The sequence below is a fragment of the Mytilus californianus genome, unplaced genomic scaffold (genome assembly GCF_021869535.1).
Source record: "Mytilus californianus isolate M0D057914Y unplaced genomic scaffold, xbMytCali1.0.p SCAF_10, whole genome shotgun sequence".
Lineage (NCBI taxonomy): Eukaryota > Metazoa > Mollusca > Bivalvia > Mytilida > Mytilidae > Mytilus > Mytilus californianus.
In genome coordinates, this window is record NW_026262582.1 from 17,076,368 (window position 1) to 17,092,104 (window position 15,737).

At 32.0% G+C, this 15,737-nt stretch overlaps 1 long non-coding RNA gene across 1 annotated transcript; it reads left to right on the top strand.

Annotated features, from left to right (window-relative positions):
• Window positions 1–869: 869 nt before the first annotated feature.
• LOC127719046 (uncharacterized) lies at window positions 870–4,500 on the top strand. The gene is made up of 3 exons (XR_007990133.1): window positions 870–1,005; window positions 1,674–1,760; window positions 4,022–4,500. It is a non-coding gene; the product is annotated as an uncharacterized LOC127719046 (long non-coding RNA).
• Window positions 4,501–15,737: the final 11,237 nt, after the last annotated feature.

A 15,737-nucleotide genomic window follows, 5' to 3' on the forward strand; every position in this document is an offset into this window, starting at 1 on the left:
GTCAGTAATCATTGGTAGAGGAAGACGGAGTGCCCGCAGAGAACTACCAACCTTCGGCAGGAAACTAACAAATCTAGTCAATTAAGACTGGAGTCGATCGCACCTGCAATTACGGTAATCGACCTTACCAGCTCAGTGTTGACAGGCTAGTGAGAAAGTACTTTGACTACTTAGACCACTCGGTCACCGAGGTCCCTAGTACTAAAGGAGATATAGATTTAAAAGATAATATCAGAAAACATATAGTTAAATTTAACATTCCATTATCCGGTAAATGGAATAAGAACTTAAATGAATAATAATTATACTTCTGAGCTGGTCTAGATCCCTTTTTAACATGTTTAAATCATGGGCAGTCACAAAATAAAAAAAAAAGATATTTCAAGTGCGTGCATGATGATGATGATGATGATGATGATGATAATGATGATGATGATGATGAAGATGATGATGATGATGATGATGATGATGATGATGATGATGATGATGATGATGATGATGATGATGATGATGATGATGATGATGATGATGATAGTCACAAGTTCATTGAATAACGAAAAGAATGTGTTGCAAATGTTCAATGATATAAAATAATAAAATGCTGTATGATCCAATGAACCAAACTATACAAAAACCTATATCGTAAAGTAAGCTATAAACGCCTCAACATGTCAAAACATGTAACAATCAAAAAGTAAAACACAAGGGCTCGATTTATAAGTTACGTCAAACGATAGCAATTTTTGCAAAACTCTTATGTTTATAGAGCAGATAATGAGAGAATAAAATCCAACAATACTTTTACAAACATAACTATGGAAGTGTATAAAAGTATAATTTTATTTTGTTTCGTCTTGCAGGTAATTTTGTTTTTTGACGTATTGGTTATGTTGGTATTACCGATATTTACCATAACAATATGTTACATCCTAATTTTTGTCACTATCAGTCGCCGGCACCGAAGTGGATTTGTTGTCTCAAAACGGCGGAAAAGCTCGACGAATGGTAAGTTGGCCCTAAAGCAAACTCCAAACAACAGCGATGTCGAGTCGCTAATCTTATGACAAGTCAGCCTCGCGTACCAGAAAAGCCACTGCTATGGAGTTTGGCCCTGATGAGAGCCCTGGTGTCCGAATCAAAAGCTTAATTTATTAATCTAAATCCACTACTTTTTTGCAAAAGAAAAAACAATCGAAAAGAAAACACAAACTAATAAGAAACTAAATCAAAAAGAAGAAAAGCAAATTTTAATAGTTTGTGAACATGTTCTTGCGGTAGTTGACTATTGACCAAAATATTTGATTAAAAAACTCCCATTAATCCACTAGGAGTAAAAAAGTGTTTTTGTTTTGTTGATTTGGTCAGGGTGATGTAAACACAATGTAAAAAAAACAACAACAACAATAAAACAAACTTGTATACCCCTTAATAACACTTTATAACATATGAAGTACGTTTTGAATGATTTTTAGTAATTCAAGAAGTTCCTTCGTAAAAAATGAATATATATCAAACTATTTGTTATATGATATTCAAAATTAACGAACAGATGGAATAGTTTAGTTTTATACAATACTTACATCGTAATCCTTTACCCGGAATTTATCTAAACTATTAGTAAGAGTAATTTCGAACATGTTATAACTATTTCACTAAGTTACTTTCCATTTTAGAGTCAGATGGTGAAATCCAAGGTAAAGATAAAATAATAACCACAGCAAAAATAAAAACCATAAAATTACTCTTTGTCGTCGTAATAGGTAAGTTTATCTATTGAAAATAAAGCAGACTTTAGTTTTCTATGTCGTGTTTTGTGACTATACTTATGTTTGTCTGTTGGTCTTTTTCTTTTTTAGCCATGACGTTGTCAGTTTATTTTCGACTTATGAATATGAATGCCCGTCCCTTTGGTATCTTTCGCCTTACTTTTGCTTACATTCACGTCATTTCCGTTTCTGGTGGAAATCATGTTACATCTCATTACCATACTAGTTACCGATTAAATTTATCAATGATAAGGATCACAGGAATCACAAAAAGTGTGGTACAGTATAACAGACCAAACTGACCAAAATGAAAATATTGACCATTAAAGACAAATAACAATGGACAACATATAAGATAGCTTGGCTTGGTACAAGCACAAAATGATGTGCGTTTAGCAAGTTCAACGTGCAGATAAACCCCGTCCTGTTCTTACCTTGACTATGTGTCACTATAAAGGACAAACTTAAAATGCCTGCAATCAAGTTACCAACAGGGTGACCACTTATTTGAACAGTGACATCAAAGACTGCCCATAATTGAAAAGAAGGATCAAATTGTGATCGTTACTACATAAATCTAGCTGTGGTAGTCACTGCTGTTAGTTAAGTATTTCCTTTCATGAAAACAAAAACATCTGAAACAACACTTGTTTGCAAAAGTATGAATTATTCTAAATACTAAGGATTTTCTTATCCTAGACATATAACCTTAGCCGTATTAGGCACAACTTTTTGGAACGTTTGGTCCTCAATGCTCTTCAATTTTTACTTGTTTTGGCTTTCGAACTATTTTGATCTGAGCGTCACTGGTTAGTCTTGTGTGGACGAAACGCGCGTCTTAAATTTTAAACCTGGTACCTTTTGTTAGCTATTATTCGTATGTTTCTCTGTCCTATATGTTCTTCCATTGATTTGTGTTGTAGTCCTGTCATGTAATGTTGTCATTTTAATGTTATATTCAACATTGCCATAAAAGCGGGAGGTTTGGCTAGCCACAAAACCAGGTTCAACCAACTTTTTTTTTCTTAAAATGTCCTGTAACAAGTCAGGAAAATGGCCATTGCTATATTATAGTTCGTTTCTGTGTGTGTTACATTTTATTGTTGTGTTTTTGTTGTGTCGTAGTTCTCCTCTTTTATGTGATGTGTTTCCCTCAGTTTTAGTTTGTAACCCGGATTTGTTTTTTTCTCAATAGATTTATGAATTTCGAACAGCGGTATACTACTGTTGCCTTTATGTTCCAACTCCCTTAGGCACACTTAACTTAAGATGGATTTTGCTATTATTTTCAGGTCCCCTTTAATCATATTGTTTTCACATGTTTTGGTTCTTATACATCCTTGGCTTTCAAATATTAGGTATTGATCTCTCCTGATGAAGGCAATTCCAGAAAGAGCGCTTCGAACGCGTACAATTTATAAACTGTTATATTCATTTTTTACTGTTTTGAAGCAGCATTTTTTTTTTAAATATGTGGAGTTCTTATTCATTTGTATAATTTACATGAAAAAAAATAAATATCTGTAATTTGATACGTTTTACTTCTTTTATGAACATACTGCTTTATATCAACAAAATGTGAATTGACAAGGTATATTTCATTACGTAAAGAGAAATGTACGGTTCGATTGCTAAACTAATAGTGCATCACAGAATAAACTTTCCTATTAAAAAATATTAGTGAAACAGCCTTGTCGATGTAAACTGATGGTAATTGGCACCAGTTTTCATATATTAGAAAACGAAACTTGTATTTTGAAAAAAATGTCAATAGCAAACACGTTTTGGACACAACATCAATCAGATTTAAAATTAAGAGCAACGACTGGTCACAATAAATGTCCGAGTAGTTTCACATGTCTTAACGTTTCCTGTTATACCTTCTGAGCGAGCAAATCAAAATTCTACTTAGCGTGTCGGAATTAGTACAAAGCAAGCTATAGTTATGCCACACAGGTATGTCATTGTCTAGTGTACGCACGTAGCTTTTACAGCTTAGGGTTAAGCGGTCATCAATCTTTATCTTTAGAGATCCTGTAAACTAGTTAGAACGGCCATATGCAGCTGGCACTTTGCACTAGCTACTATCATTCAAGTTTTTGCAATGAAGAACCGAAGTAAAACATATTTAATCTCAAAAATCATACGAGAAGCATGCATCATAGCTTAAGATAATAAAACATGTACTTTTTAAGAACTTATTATTTGAATGGTTACAATTGATATTTCAAAAAAAGTCTTTTTATATTTTTCAGCGTATATTTTGTGTTGGACGCCGATAACTGTGGCAGCTGTTTTAAACAACTATGATATTATTTCTTTGTCAGACAATGCTACCGAAAATGTTTTGTTTCAGACCCTTTATCTGTTTGCACCTCTGAACAGTTTGGTAAACCCAATGGTTTTTATCCTATTTAATAGGAAGATGTTTGTTAGGAAAAGAAAAGTGTTGAGGGATTATAGCTCCAGAAGGACTTCAATACCAATGATCATATTTGGAACATCCCGAAGTTCACTTAGTCAATATTAAAACCAACTCTGATAGTTTTTAACATTTTTTAACAACAGGACTACATTGTATCCTAATGTGATTACAGTTTCCATTTTACATTTACCTTATACTGTGTTTATTAAATACAATTGAACGTTCATATTGATCTCTATACCATCATTGTACAGTAAGATTAAATTACTTTCTATGTTCTGCATTGCTTAATAAACTGTAGCAAATCTGTCCTTCTTTCTTTTGGTATCAACATCAAAGAAAACGAAAGAAATTTACCATCATTATAAGGGATATCAAAACTTCACAAAACTCCATATAACGAACGATATATAGCTGGGTCATCAAAATGTTTGACTAAACATCTTTCTAAAGTACTGACTACTATTCTTTCTACTGTTTAAGATGGGCTTCACAAAAATATTGTGATGAGATATATATACCAGTGGTGTTAACCAGATGTGGATTCTCAAAAATTCGAAAGATCTACTGCTTAATCTTCGATCACAATCTTTGCAATTTTGCAGCAACATAAAGACTTTTGATTTTTCTACGCTTTACACTACTATTCAGTACATGTTCAGTTAAAAGATCGAATTCACCATCTCATTAAACAGAGCTTTTTCTATAAAAATGGGAATCGTAGATACAAATTTCTTGTTTTGGGTTACTAGTACAATAATTCATATTTTGTGAAGAACCACACTGAATCTACCAGAAAATATACTGAAGATGATATTATCAAAATGTTGGACTTTTTGATCGACAATATATTTGTTGAGTTTGGAGGATTTATATTTCAACAGACAGTCGGTATTCCAAAGGGTACTAATTGTGCACCCCTACTGACCGATTTGTTTTTGTACTCGTATGAAGCAGAATTCATTCAGAACCTTCTAAAAGACAAAAAGAAAAAGCACCTTGCGAAATTCTTTAATTTTACTTTCCGATATATTGATGATGTCCTATCATTGAATAACCCATATTTCAGCCAATACTTACATCTCATATATCCCAGTGAACTTGAAATTAAGGATACTACTGATACTAGAAGGACTGCTTCATACCTTGATCTTGTCCTCAATATTGACACAGATGGACGACTTCACACGAAAATCTATGATAAACGGGACGATTTCAACTTCCCAATTATCAATTTTCCATTTCTCAGCAGTAACATACCCTCTGCCCCTTCGTATGGTGTTTAATATCTTAGTTGATACGTTATGCTCGTGCATGTTCACACTATACGGACTTCATATACAGGAGTGTGCTCCTAACGCAGAAACTGCTCAAACAAAGTTATGAGGAGGACAGATTAAAAATGACACTCCGTAAATTTTACGGATACCATCACGAATTGGTCGATCCATACGATGTGTCCTTGTCCAAACTTACTAAGGACATTTTTACCACGTGTTAGATTGTGGTTTGACATTACGTCGTCTGATCTTTTAATTACCGAACGTGACTTATTCCCGATTGTGACTGTTTTGCTGAGTGTGAATTCGTATTGCTATAAGACGTGTCACGGTACCTTTCTATCCAAAATTCATGTATTTTGTTTTGATGATATATTTGTTATTCTCATCGGATTTTGTCAAATGTCTTATCGTTTGTAGTTGTAAATCTTATTTTTTTCTGTTGTATTCGTGTGTTATGGTAAAGATTATTAATCACCCAGTTCGTTAATTAGATTTTAGTTTGGGTCAACTAAATTTATACGATATATTTGGTTTACAGTTTGATTTAGAAGAAACACCGACATAGCTAGATAATACTATTAATTATCTTATTACTACCACATTTTATATTAATTAGTATTGTAATTTTCATTGTTATTGATAAAAGTTATATGAGTATTATAAACCAAATCTTGAATTCTATCCTAATTCTATCCTATTTTGGGGAAATTTCAGAAATTCAAATGTGACATCACCTTTTTTTAGCGTTGATCTCTTTGGCTAACTCGGCTGTGAATTTTTATGTGCTTTTTTATGTTGTTTTATGTATCCGTTTTTATTCTGTAGTTAGTCACCACTTCGGTGTTATCATGTATATCTACTATATAGTCATTTTTATAAATTTACTGTTTGCAAAAGTATGAATTATTCTAAATACTAAGGATTTTCTTATCCCAGACATATAACCTTTGCCGTATTTAGCACAACTTTTCGGAACTTTTGGTCCTCAATGCTCTTCAACTTTGTACTTGTTTTGGCTTTCGTACTTTTTTGATCTGAGCATCACTGGCTAGTCTTGTGTGGACGAAACGCGCGTCTTGCGTATTAAATTTTAAACCTGGTACCTTTTGTTAGCTATTATTCGTATGTTTCTCTGTCCTATATGTTCTCCCATTTATTTGTATTGTAGTCCTGTCATGTAATGTTGTCATTTTAATGTTATATTTAACATTGCCATAAAAGCAGGAGGTTTGGCTAGCCACAAAACCAGGTTCTTAAAATGTCCTGTACCAAGTCAGGAAAATGGCCATTGTTTTATTATAGTCCATTTCTGTGTGTGTTACATTTTAATGTTGTGTTTCTGTTGTGTCGTAGTTCTCCTCTTATATTTGATGTGTTTCCCTCAGTTTTAGTTTGTAACCCGGATTTGTTTTTTTCTCAATCGATTTATGAATTTCGAACAGCGGTATACTACTGTTGCCTTTATTTTTTTATAGTTGCTCTATTCATTGAGACATGCAATATCGGCCTTAATAACACATATATCGATCATTCAAAATTACAAAGAAACTCTTTGATCTAACATTAAGATGGAAGCGAAAAGCACAACGCGTTTATCTGTAAAAACAGATAATTTGTTTACAGTAATAATTTTAAACCCAGTTTACAATCACTCGTATCACTACATTTATCAAAATATATTTAATTATATTTACTTCTGGTTTAAATGCCATGTTGCAATTGTTAAAGTTTTATACAGTTGATGATTTGAATTTTACTGAATAAAATATTTTTTAATTAACAATATTCTCATTAAGATGATAGTGATCATCAAAGCTCCTTTTTCATTATTCAAAAGCAGAAGTAAGTTTATACGTTTCTTAAGTGCTTGACTATGGTGTCTTTAACCTTCTAGAAATCTACAAATAAAATTGAGAATGGAAATGGGGAATGTGTCAAAGAGACAACAACCCGACCATAGAACAGACAACAGCAGAAGGTCACCAACAGGTCTTCAATGAAGCGTGAAATTCCCGCACCTGGAGGCGTCCTTCAGCTGGCCCCTAAACAAATATATATACTAGTTCAGTGATAATGAACGCCATACTAAACTCCAAATTGTACACAAGAAACTAAAATTAAAAATAATACAAGACTAACAAAGGCTAGAGGCTCCTGACTTGGGACAGGCGCAAAAATGCGGCGGGGTTAAACATGTTTATGAGATCTCAACCCTCCCCCTATACCTCTAGCCAATGTAGAAAAGTAAACGCATAACAATACGCACATTAAAATTCAGTTCAAGAGAAGTCCGAGTCTGATGTCAGAAGATGTAACCAAAGAAAATAAACAAAATGACAATAATACATAAATAACAACAGACTACTAGCAGTTAACTGACATGCCAGCTCCAGACTTCAATTAAACTGATTGAAAGATTATGTCTTCATCATATGAATATCAGGCACAATCCTTCCCGTTAGGGGTTTAGTATCATACCATCATAACATATATGAGAAGAACATAACCCGTGTCATGCCAACAACTGGTTTTTAAATAAATGTGTTTAGTGCCGATGCAAAGACCCTATAAGTGAATCAATATTAACGCCAAAATATGCAATCTTTAATGACCTGACAACAGTATCGTAACTATATCCCTTCTTAATAAGTTTATTTAAAGGTTTTGTTAGCTTCAGAGGTGAATATTGCTTCAGAGGTGTATATTACTTTTGACAGTATGTGTAATGGTTCAATATCTTTTTAAAAGAAAAAATACCGACAAATAAAATTGATGAGTTAGTATTTAAGAAGTCGATTCATTTTGACCAAATCATAGCATAGATACATGCAATAGAGAGTACAATACCAGTTTACGGGGAATGACGCCCAAAATTTTGCATTTTCTAAAAGTTCGCTAAAGTTTTCCGACACATATTCCGTATTTAGATTGGATACATAACCTCAACAAAAATCTTTCAAAAGAACTTTTTATAGCTGGGTCTAGATATTCGACTAAACATCTTTCTAAAGTTCTTCCTTCAATTTTCTCCACAGTAAACGGTGGACTTCATTCTAAAGCACTACTCCATCCTCTTATCCACAATATATATAATATTTTATTATAAACAATTACACTTTTGCTGTAATATCAACATTTTTTATTTTCTACCCTCAATATTGCTACATGTATATACAAATGAACAGGTCGGTAAACCAAACGATTTTTCTCCTATTTGATAGGAAGATGTTTGTAAGGAAAAGAAAAGAATTGAGAATTTATAGCTCCAAAAGGACTTCAGTACCAATGACCACTTTCAAAACATCCCGAAGTTCACTAAATAAATCTTAAAACCAACTCTGATAGTTTTATTTACTTTACAAAAATTTAAAAGAGAAAGAAAGTTTGAACAATTTTTTAACAACAGGATATCATTATTTCCTATTGTAACTAGAGTTTCTACTTTACATTTACCTGAGATTATGTCGTGTTTATAAAATATTATTGAAAGATCATATTGATCTTTAGGCCATCATTTTCACATTAAGATTGAATAACTGTCTGTTTTCTGCATTGTGTAAATAATTGTTGAACAGGTCCTGTATATATCGAGACATGTAATTTTGTCCTAAATAACACTCATAATCAATTAATCACATTTACAAAGACACTTTTTTTTACCTAACATTAAGATGGTAGCTCAAAGTACAACGCGCTTACTTGTAATCAATAATATCGTTTCAATTCGGGTTTTTTAAACGCAGTTTACAATGACTCGTATAATTACATTTATTAAAATATATATGATTAGATTTAGTTTTGGTTTAAATGACATGTGGCAATTGTTAAGTTTTATACAGTTCGTAATTTAAGTTTTATTGAATAAAATATTTTTAATTAAAAAATATTTTCATAAAGATGATAGTGATCATCAAAGCTCCTTTTTATACCCCCGTCAATTTTTGACGGGACGTATTATGGTATACAAATGTCCGGTGTCCGTCCGTCTGTTTGTCTGTCCGTCTGTCTGTCCGTTTGTCTGTCCGGCGTAAACATGTCACACCGTAACTTGAGAATGACTTATCCAATAAAATAAGATTAACACTTTTTGAGTTACGGGACTTTGTAACTAAAACAGGTGTGTGTTTTTTTCACATGTCGCGCCGTATCTCAAAAACAGTTTATGATTATTGCTTAAAACTTTACACACTTCTTAGCTATATTCACCTTAAGATCTGTATACTTTTTGGTGATGATTCAAAATTTTCTTTTTGAGTTATTGAGTATTTTGTAAAAAAAGGGGGAAGGGTTTTTCACATGTCGCGCCGTATCTCAAAAACGATTTATGATTATTGCTTAAAACTTTACACACTTCTTAGTTATATTAATCTAAAGATCTGTATACTTTTTGGTTTTGATTCAAAATTTAATTTTTGAGATATTGATTTGTTTGTTTTTAAAAGGGGGGTTTTCACATGTCGCGCCGTATCTCAAAAAAAATTATGATTATTGCTTAAAATTTTACACACTTCTTAGTTATATTAATCTAAAGATCTGTATACTTTTTGGTTTTGATTCAAAATTTCATTTTAGAGATATTGAGTTTTTTGTAAAAAAAAGGGGGGTTTTCGCATGTCACGCTGTATGTCAGAAACTATTTATGCTTATTGCATAAAAATTGACACACAAGAGGACGGGCGTATCATGCGCTCATGGCGCAGCTGTTTATTCATTGTTCACAAGCAGAAGTAATAGTATATTATTTTACACTAATAACTTGCGGTTTAATAACCTTTAATAATCTACAAGTGTATACTTATGCTTTTGAAATTATGCGCAATGGTGCAATATTTAAATAAAAAAAATCAAATTTAGACAAATAAAAATTTTTTCACTTTTCAACTTTCAGTTAGTATTTAGGAAGTCAATTAAATTTGAGTAAATCATGGAATAAATACATGCATTAGTGAACACAATACATGTTTATAAGAAAATGAGGCCCAAAATTTTGCTTTTTCTAAAGTTCGCTTAAATTTTCCGACAACTGTTCCGTCTTTAGACTGGAGACCTAAACTTTAAAAAATTTTTTTTTAAAGAACGATATATAGCTTGGTCTAGATATTCGACTAAATGTCTTTCTAAAGTTTTTTACACAGAAAACGGTAGACCTAAAATTTTGATTATGTATATCCAACGTGTGGCGTCAATCAAATGTTAATTTTCACCGTACATGTAGATGATATCCTTAAAATGCTTGTCTTTTTGATCGCTCAAACATGTGTTGACTTTTGTGATATTTCAACAAGTAGTCAATATTTTAATGGGTACTAACTGTACATTCCAACTGGTTGACTGATAGATATACTAACTGTACATTCCAACTGGTTGACTGATATATATACTAACTGTACATTCCAACTGGTTGACTGATAGATATACTAACTGTACATTCCAACTGGTTGACTGATATATATACTAACTGTACATTCCAACTGGTTGACTGATATATATACTTACTGTACATTCCAACTGGTTGACTGATATATATACTAACTGTACATTCCAACTGGTTGACTGATATATATACTAACTGTACATTCCAACTGGTTGACTGATATATATACTAACTGTACATTCCAACTGGTTGACTGATATATATACTAACTGTACATTCCAACTGGTTGACTGATATATATATACTAACTGTACATTCCAACTGGTTGACTGATATATATACTAACTGTACATTCCAACTGGTTGACTGATATATATACTAACTGTACATTCCAACTGGTTGACTGATATATATACTAACTGTACATTCCAACTGGTTAACTGATATATATACTAACTGTACATTCCAACTGGTTGACTGATATATATACTAACTGTACATTCCAACTGGTTGACTGATATATATACTAACTGTACATTCCAACTGGTTGACTGATAGATATACTAACTGTACATTCCAACTGGTTGACTGATAGATATACTAACTGTACATTCCAACTGGTTGACTGATATATATACTAACTGTACATTCCAACTGGTTGACAACTGGTTGACTGATAGATATTTTTTTTTCATATGAAGCAGAATTCATAAAAATCTTCTTAAAGACAAAAACACAGGTTTCCACGTTCTTTAATTTCATTTTCAAATATAATGACGATGTCTTGTAACTCATTAACCCAGATTTCATTTCAGTGAGTGCTAGAATCTTATATATCTCAGCAAACTTTTTTTTTGGAGAGAGAAAAAAAACTATTTGGATGTTTTAAATAAGTAAAGTGCTTCTGGTGGTTCTTTCAATTCTGTTGACAGTTCTTACTTTTCGACACTCTGCATTACACTTCCAAACAATCTATTGACTTACAGTGTTTTTGTTGTAATCATAACCCGTTCCACGTATGTTACATCATCGAATTACACTTATCGCCGAGTTTGCACTTTCATCAGCAATGCGAAGGATGCCCCAAGTGGAACAGGATCCGCTTACCTTTCTAGAGCACATGTGATCACCCCTATTTTTGTTTTAAAGATGTTGGTGTTGCTCTTGCTTTAGTTTTAAGTGTTGTTCTTTGTGCCTTTTGTTATATTGTTTAGTTGTTTATACCGGTTAGTCTTGTTTATTTTTTATTATAAAAACGTGTTTTAACTTCAAAATTGCACACTTGGTCAAGGTCTGTGTCATAAAATTTACATACCCGATAGTTTACAAATTTGGCAAGCACAAAGGGTTAGATATGAAGCAATTACAAATCCGCTATTGTGGATACCTGATCACAATATAAAGGAACAATTTATTTTATAAGAGTGACAAAACTGATGTCATATATTGAACAGGATTCGCTAACCCTTTTTGAATACATCAGATCACACCGGTTTTTGATGGGATTCGTATTGCACAGTTTTAAGCTTTCTATGTTTTGTTTTGTATACTGTTGTTTGTCTTTGGTCGTTTTTCATTTTTTTGTCATGGCGTTGTCAATTTATAATCGACTTTAGTATCTTCCTCCTCTCTTTAAACCTGTCGAAGCCCTAGTTATCGCTCCTTATGAAGTTCAGGCATTTCCTTGGTTTTTCTTATCTTTCTTTGCAGGTTGTTAATGGATTTATGAGATTTAAACTTTGATAAACTACTTTTCCTTTAATTCAATTATATTGTTTCCCATCAAAACGTATTTCAATTAACAGTTTCAAAACGATCAGGAAATGTAATTTTTCTTAGATTTTGTAATGAGTGACTTTCATAATGCATGTTGGAATATTTTCATGATAACTACAATGGATATGTTTACCGTCTGTGTTCGGACCAAAATTCTCAGATGTTCCAGAAGTGTAATTCAACATTTGTAGCCTCATATATTTCGGAAAATTCCACTTTCATCGTTCGAAGGACGCCTCCCGCAAAAATCCAAATACACTTGCAAATATTGACATAAGACTTGACAGATCGCATATATCTTTCTTCTGTGTCGTATGATGAAGAAGAAAAACATTTCTACTGTAGCTTATTTGTTGGGTAATTTTGCTCAATGATTTTTATTTTCAATGAAATACAAAAAACTTTTAATCATATCGTGGTCAGCAGAGTACGATGTTGTAATGTTTCAATTCTTGTATTCTAGAAGAAACTTCTGTGTTGTAAGTTAAAAACAATATTTTACTATTTCATTCTTACCATAATGTATGGAAGTTAAATATATCGTCTCTAGATAAGATTAGATAATGCAGGTATTATGCTTTGGCGTTTCTTTTGATCATCTATTAGAAATGTTCGTTTAACTTGTAGTAGAAATAATTCACTTTCTTATTGACCTTTGCCATCTGTTATCTCTTTTGTCATATCTTATAGCTTCAACGTATCCAATTTGATGCCGTTTTGACACCAAAGGCGCCTCAGAGTTCTGAAATATAAACAATAGACCAATTTCTTTTTGCACAATTAACAAAGTGTTTATGTAGCCAACAGATTGTATTTTAGCAGCAAGAGGGTAAATCGAAATTAAAACATTTCATTGTTATTGTTAAACACAGGGTATGGAATTATTTAGACCCGCTAAAATATGCCCGAATGTAGATAGCAGAATGTTTTCGAGATATTTTTTGCATGTATCCTACCAGGTTTTTTTTTTTTAAATAAAGTCAGTGAAAACGCTTTGAATGGGGTTCCGAAGCAAAGTACAGTACTATTTAATGCAACCTCTTAAGACCAGCACAAATGTCATAAGGATTAGGGAATAATAGAAAATCTAAAATAAAAAAATAATATGGTAGCATGCTTATTTTTTTCCTGAAATGAATATCACGGTAGATATGGAATTTTTCATTTAAAATGACATAAAAGTAAAAACGAAACGAAACACTGTTTGAGTATGCACGGAAGAATGAACAGAGTGATGATAAGAAAAAGAAGAAAAAAGTATAATACAACCAAATGAAAGTCCAACAAACAGCAGACATCATTGTATCGTATGTCAAATGGCTTTATAAAAAAGAAAATTGGACTCATAATATTGATATTCCTATATCTTCAGTTTGCATGATATGTTTGTATAATTTCTTCCTTTAATAAAAAATTGTATTTCTGCGATTAACAACAAATGGTATGATTGTTTGAAGTGTTTAACGTTACGGTGATTGTCGATCTTATTGCTTGTCGTATACATACTATATGCACTATATTTATTAGAAATACATATATCTCTGAGGATGTCAGTTGTGTAGGGTATATTTTCCTTAAACAATGATATTATTGTTAATGTACATGACAGCTTTCAATAATGTATTGTTTATGAAATTTAAAGAACAAAGTATAATAAATGCAGAATATCCACAAATGTATTTACTAGTTTTATTAGCCTTATCAAAATAATTTTCTGCTGCCTCACTCATATCTGGTGTTTCAAAGATTATATTAAAATATATATATAAAAATATGTTTTTCTCGGAAATATAATATAATCATTGATTTAAGAAGTTATAAATAATGCAAACTAATATTCAATCACAATACTTCATTTATATACTACAATAGAAGCAACTCAGTGAGGAAGAAATGGTTGGTTAATATCATTGTATAATATATTTCAACTACATATACAACAATATTTTAATATGATAACATGTTTTCTGTATAGTTGATGAAGGAACTATACGTAAGTTGACAAGAAAAGGTTGATTGGTGGCATCATGACGTGGCTGTTCGTTATAGAATATATGTATCATAACCATAAAATGTTTTTGACGTATGCACTCCTTGCTTTCTTGATCATGACACTTCGCCGAATAAAGCTTTTATTGTCATAGTCAACACAAAAACGGGTCCTAATAGTAACTAACAGCAACTTCTTATCATTCCGAAACACCTATGTGTTAATCGCTATTTTATCATGTTCATATTGCTCAAAATTAGTTTATTTGTGTAGTTTTTACTGCACTTTTATTATCTTTTCGTCTCTTTTCCATGTTGTCAATCTATCTTCGACAGTAGTGTTAATCTATCTTCGACAGTGTTTTCAATCGACCTTTGGTATCTTCTTACTTTTTTACGATACAAAAGAAGGGAAAATATGATAAAAGTAATATTCGAACATTATTCAGAAGATATAAATTTGGTAATTTGCTGTACCTCATATTTTTTATTTGTTTCGATTACTTTGAATGATCAATACACCCCTGTGTCCTACATGTATCTCTATGAAGTGCTCTTTTTTTCTGTGATGACCCGAAACTTATTGCACACTACAGTCAAACCTGCATATAAAGGTCACACTTAGGACAAAAATAGTGATCTTATAAAAGATGCGAGCTTTGAATTGAAGACCGAATGCATAGAAGTGACAACATGGGGAAAAGAACAACATAACCTGACAAGGCAGGTTTTCACTTAAAAGAGGTGGCCTTTGAAGAAGGTTTAACTGTATTTATATAAAATACAAATATACACACTTTAGCTGAAACATTTAACAGCATAGTTTGTGAACTACGGTCCACTTGATTAAAAAAACTGAAGGTTATATATAAAGTATATTTAAAGTTATAAAGCAATTAGTTTCATAATGTTTGATTTATTTCGATTATTTGATGATCGACCAATTCCTTCGGCCTACCGCAATGGAGATTTTTTATGTATGTGTTGATTGGAAACGTATTGCATACTATTCAACACTACATACTACATACTACATACTACATACTACATACTACATACTACAGTTTATACATTTATCAGTAGATCAGTAATACATTAGAGGTATAATATACGATTTACGGTCC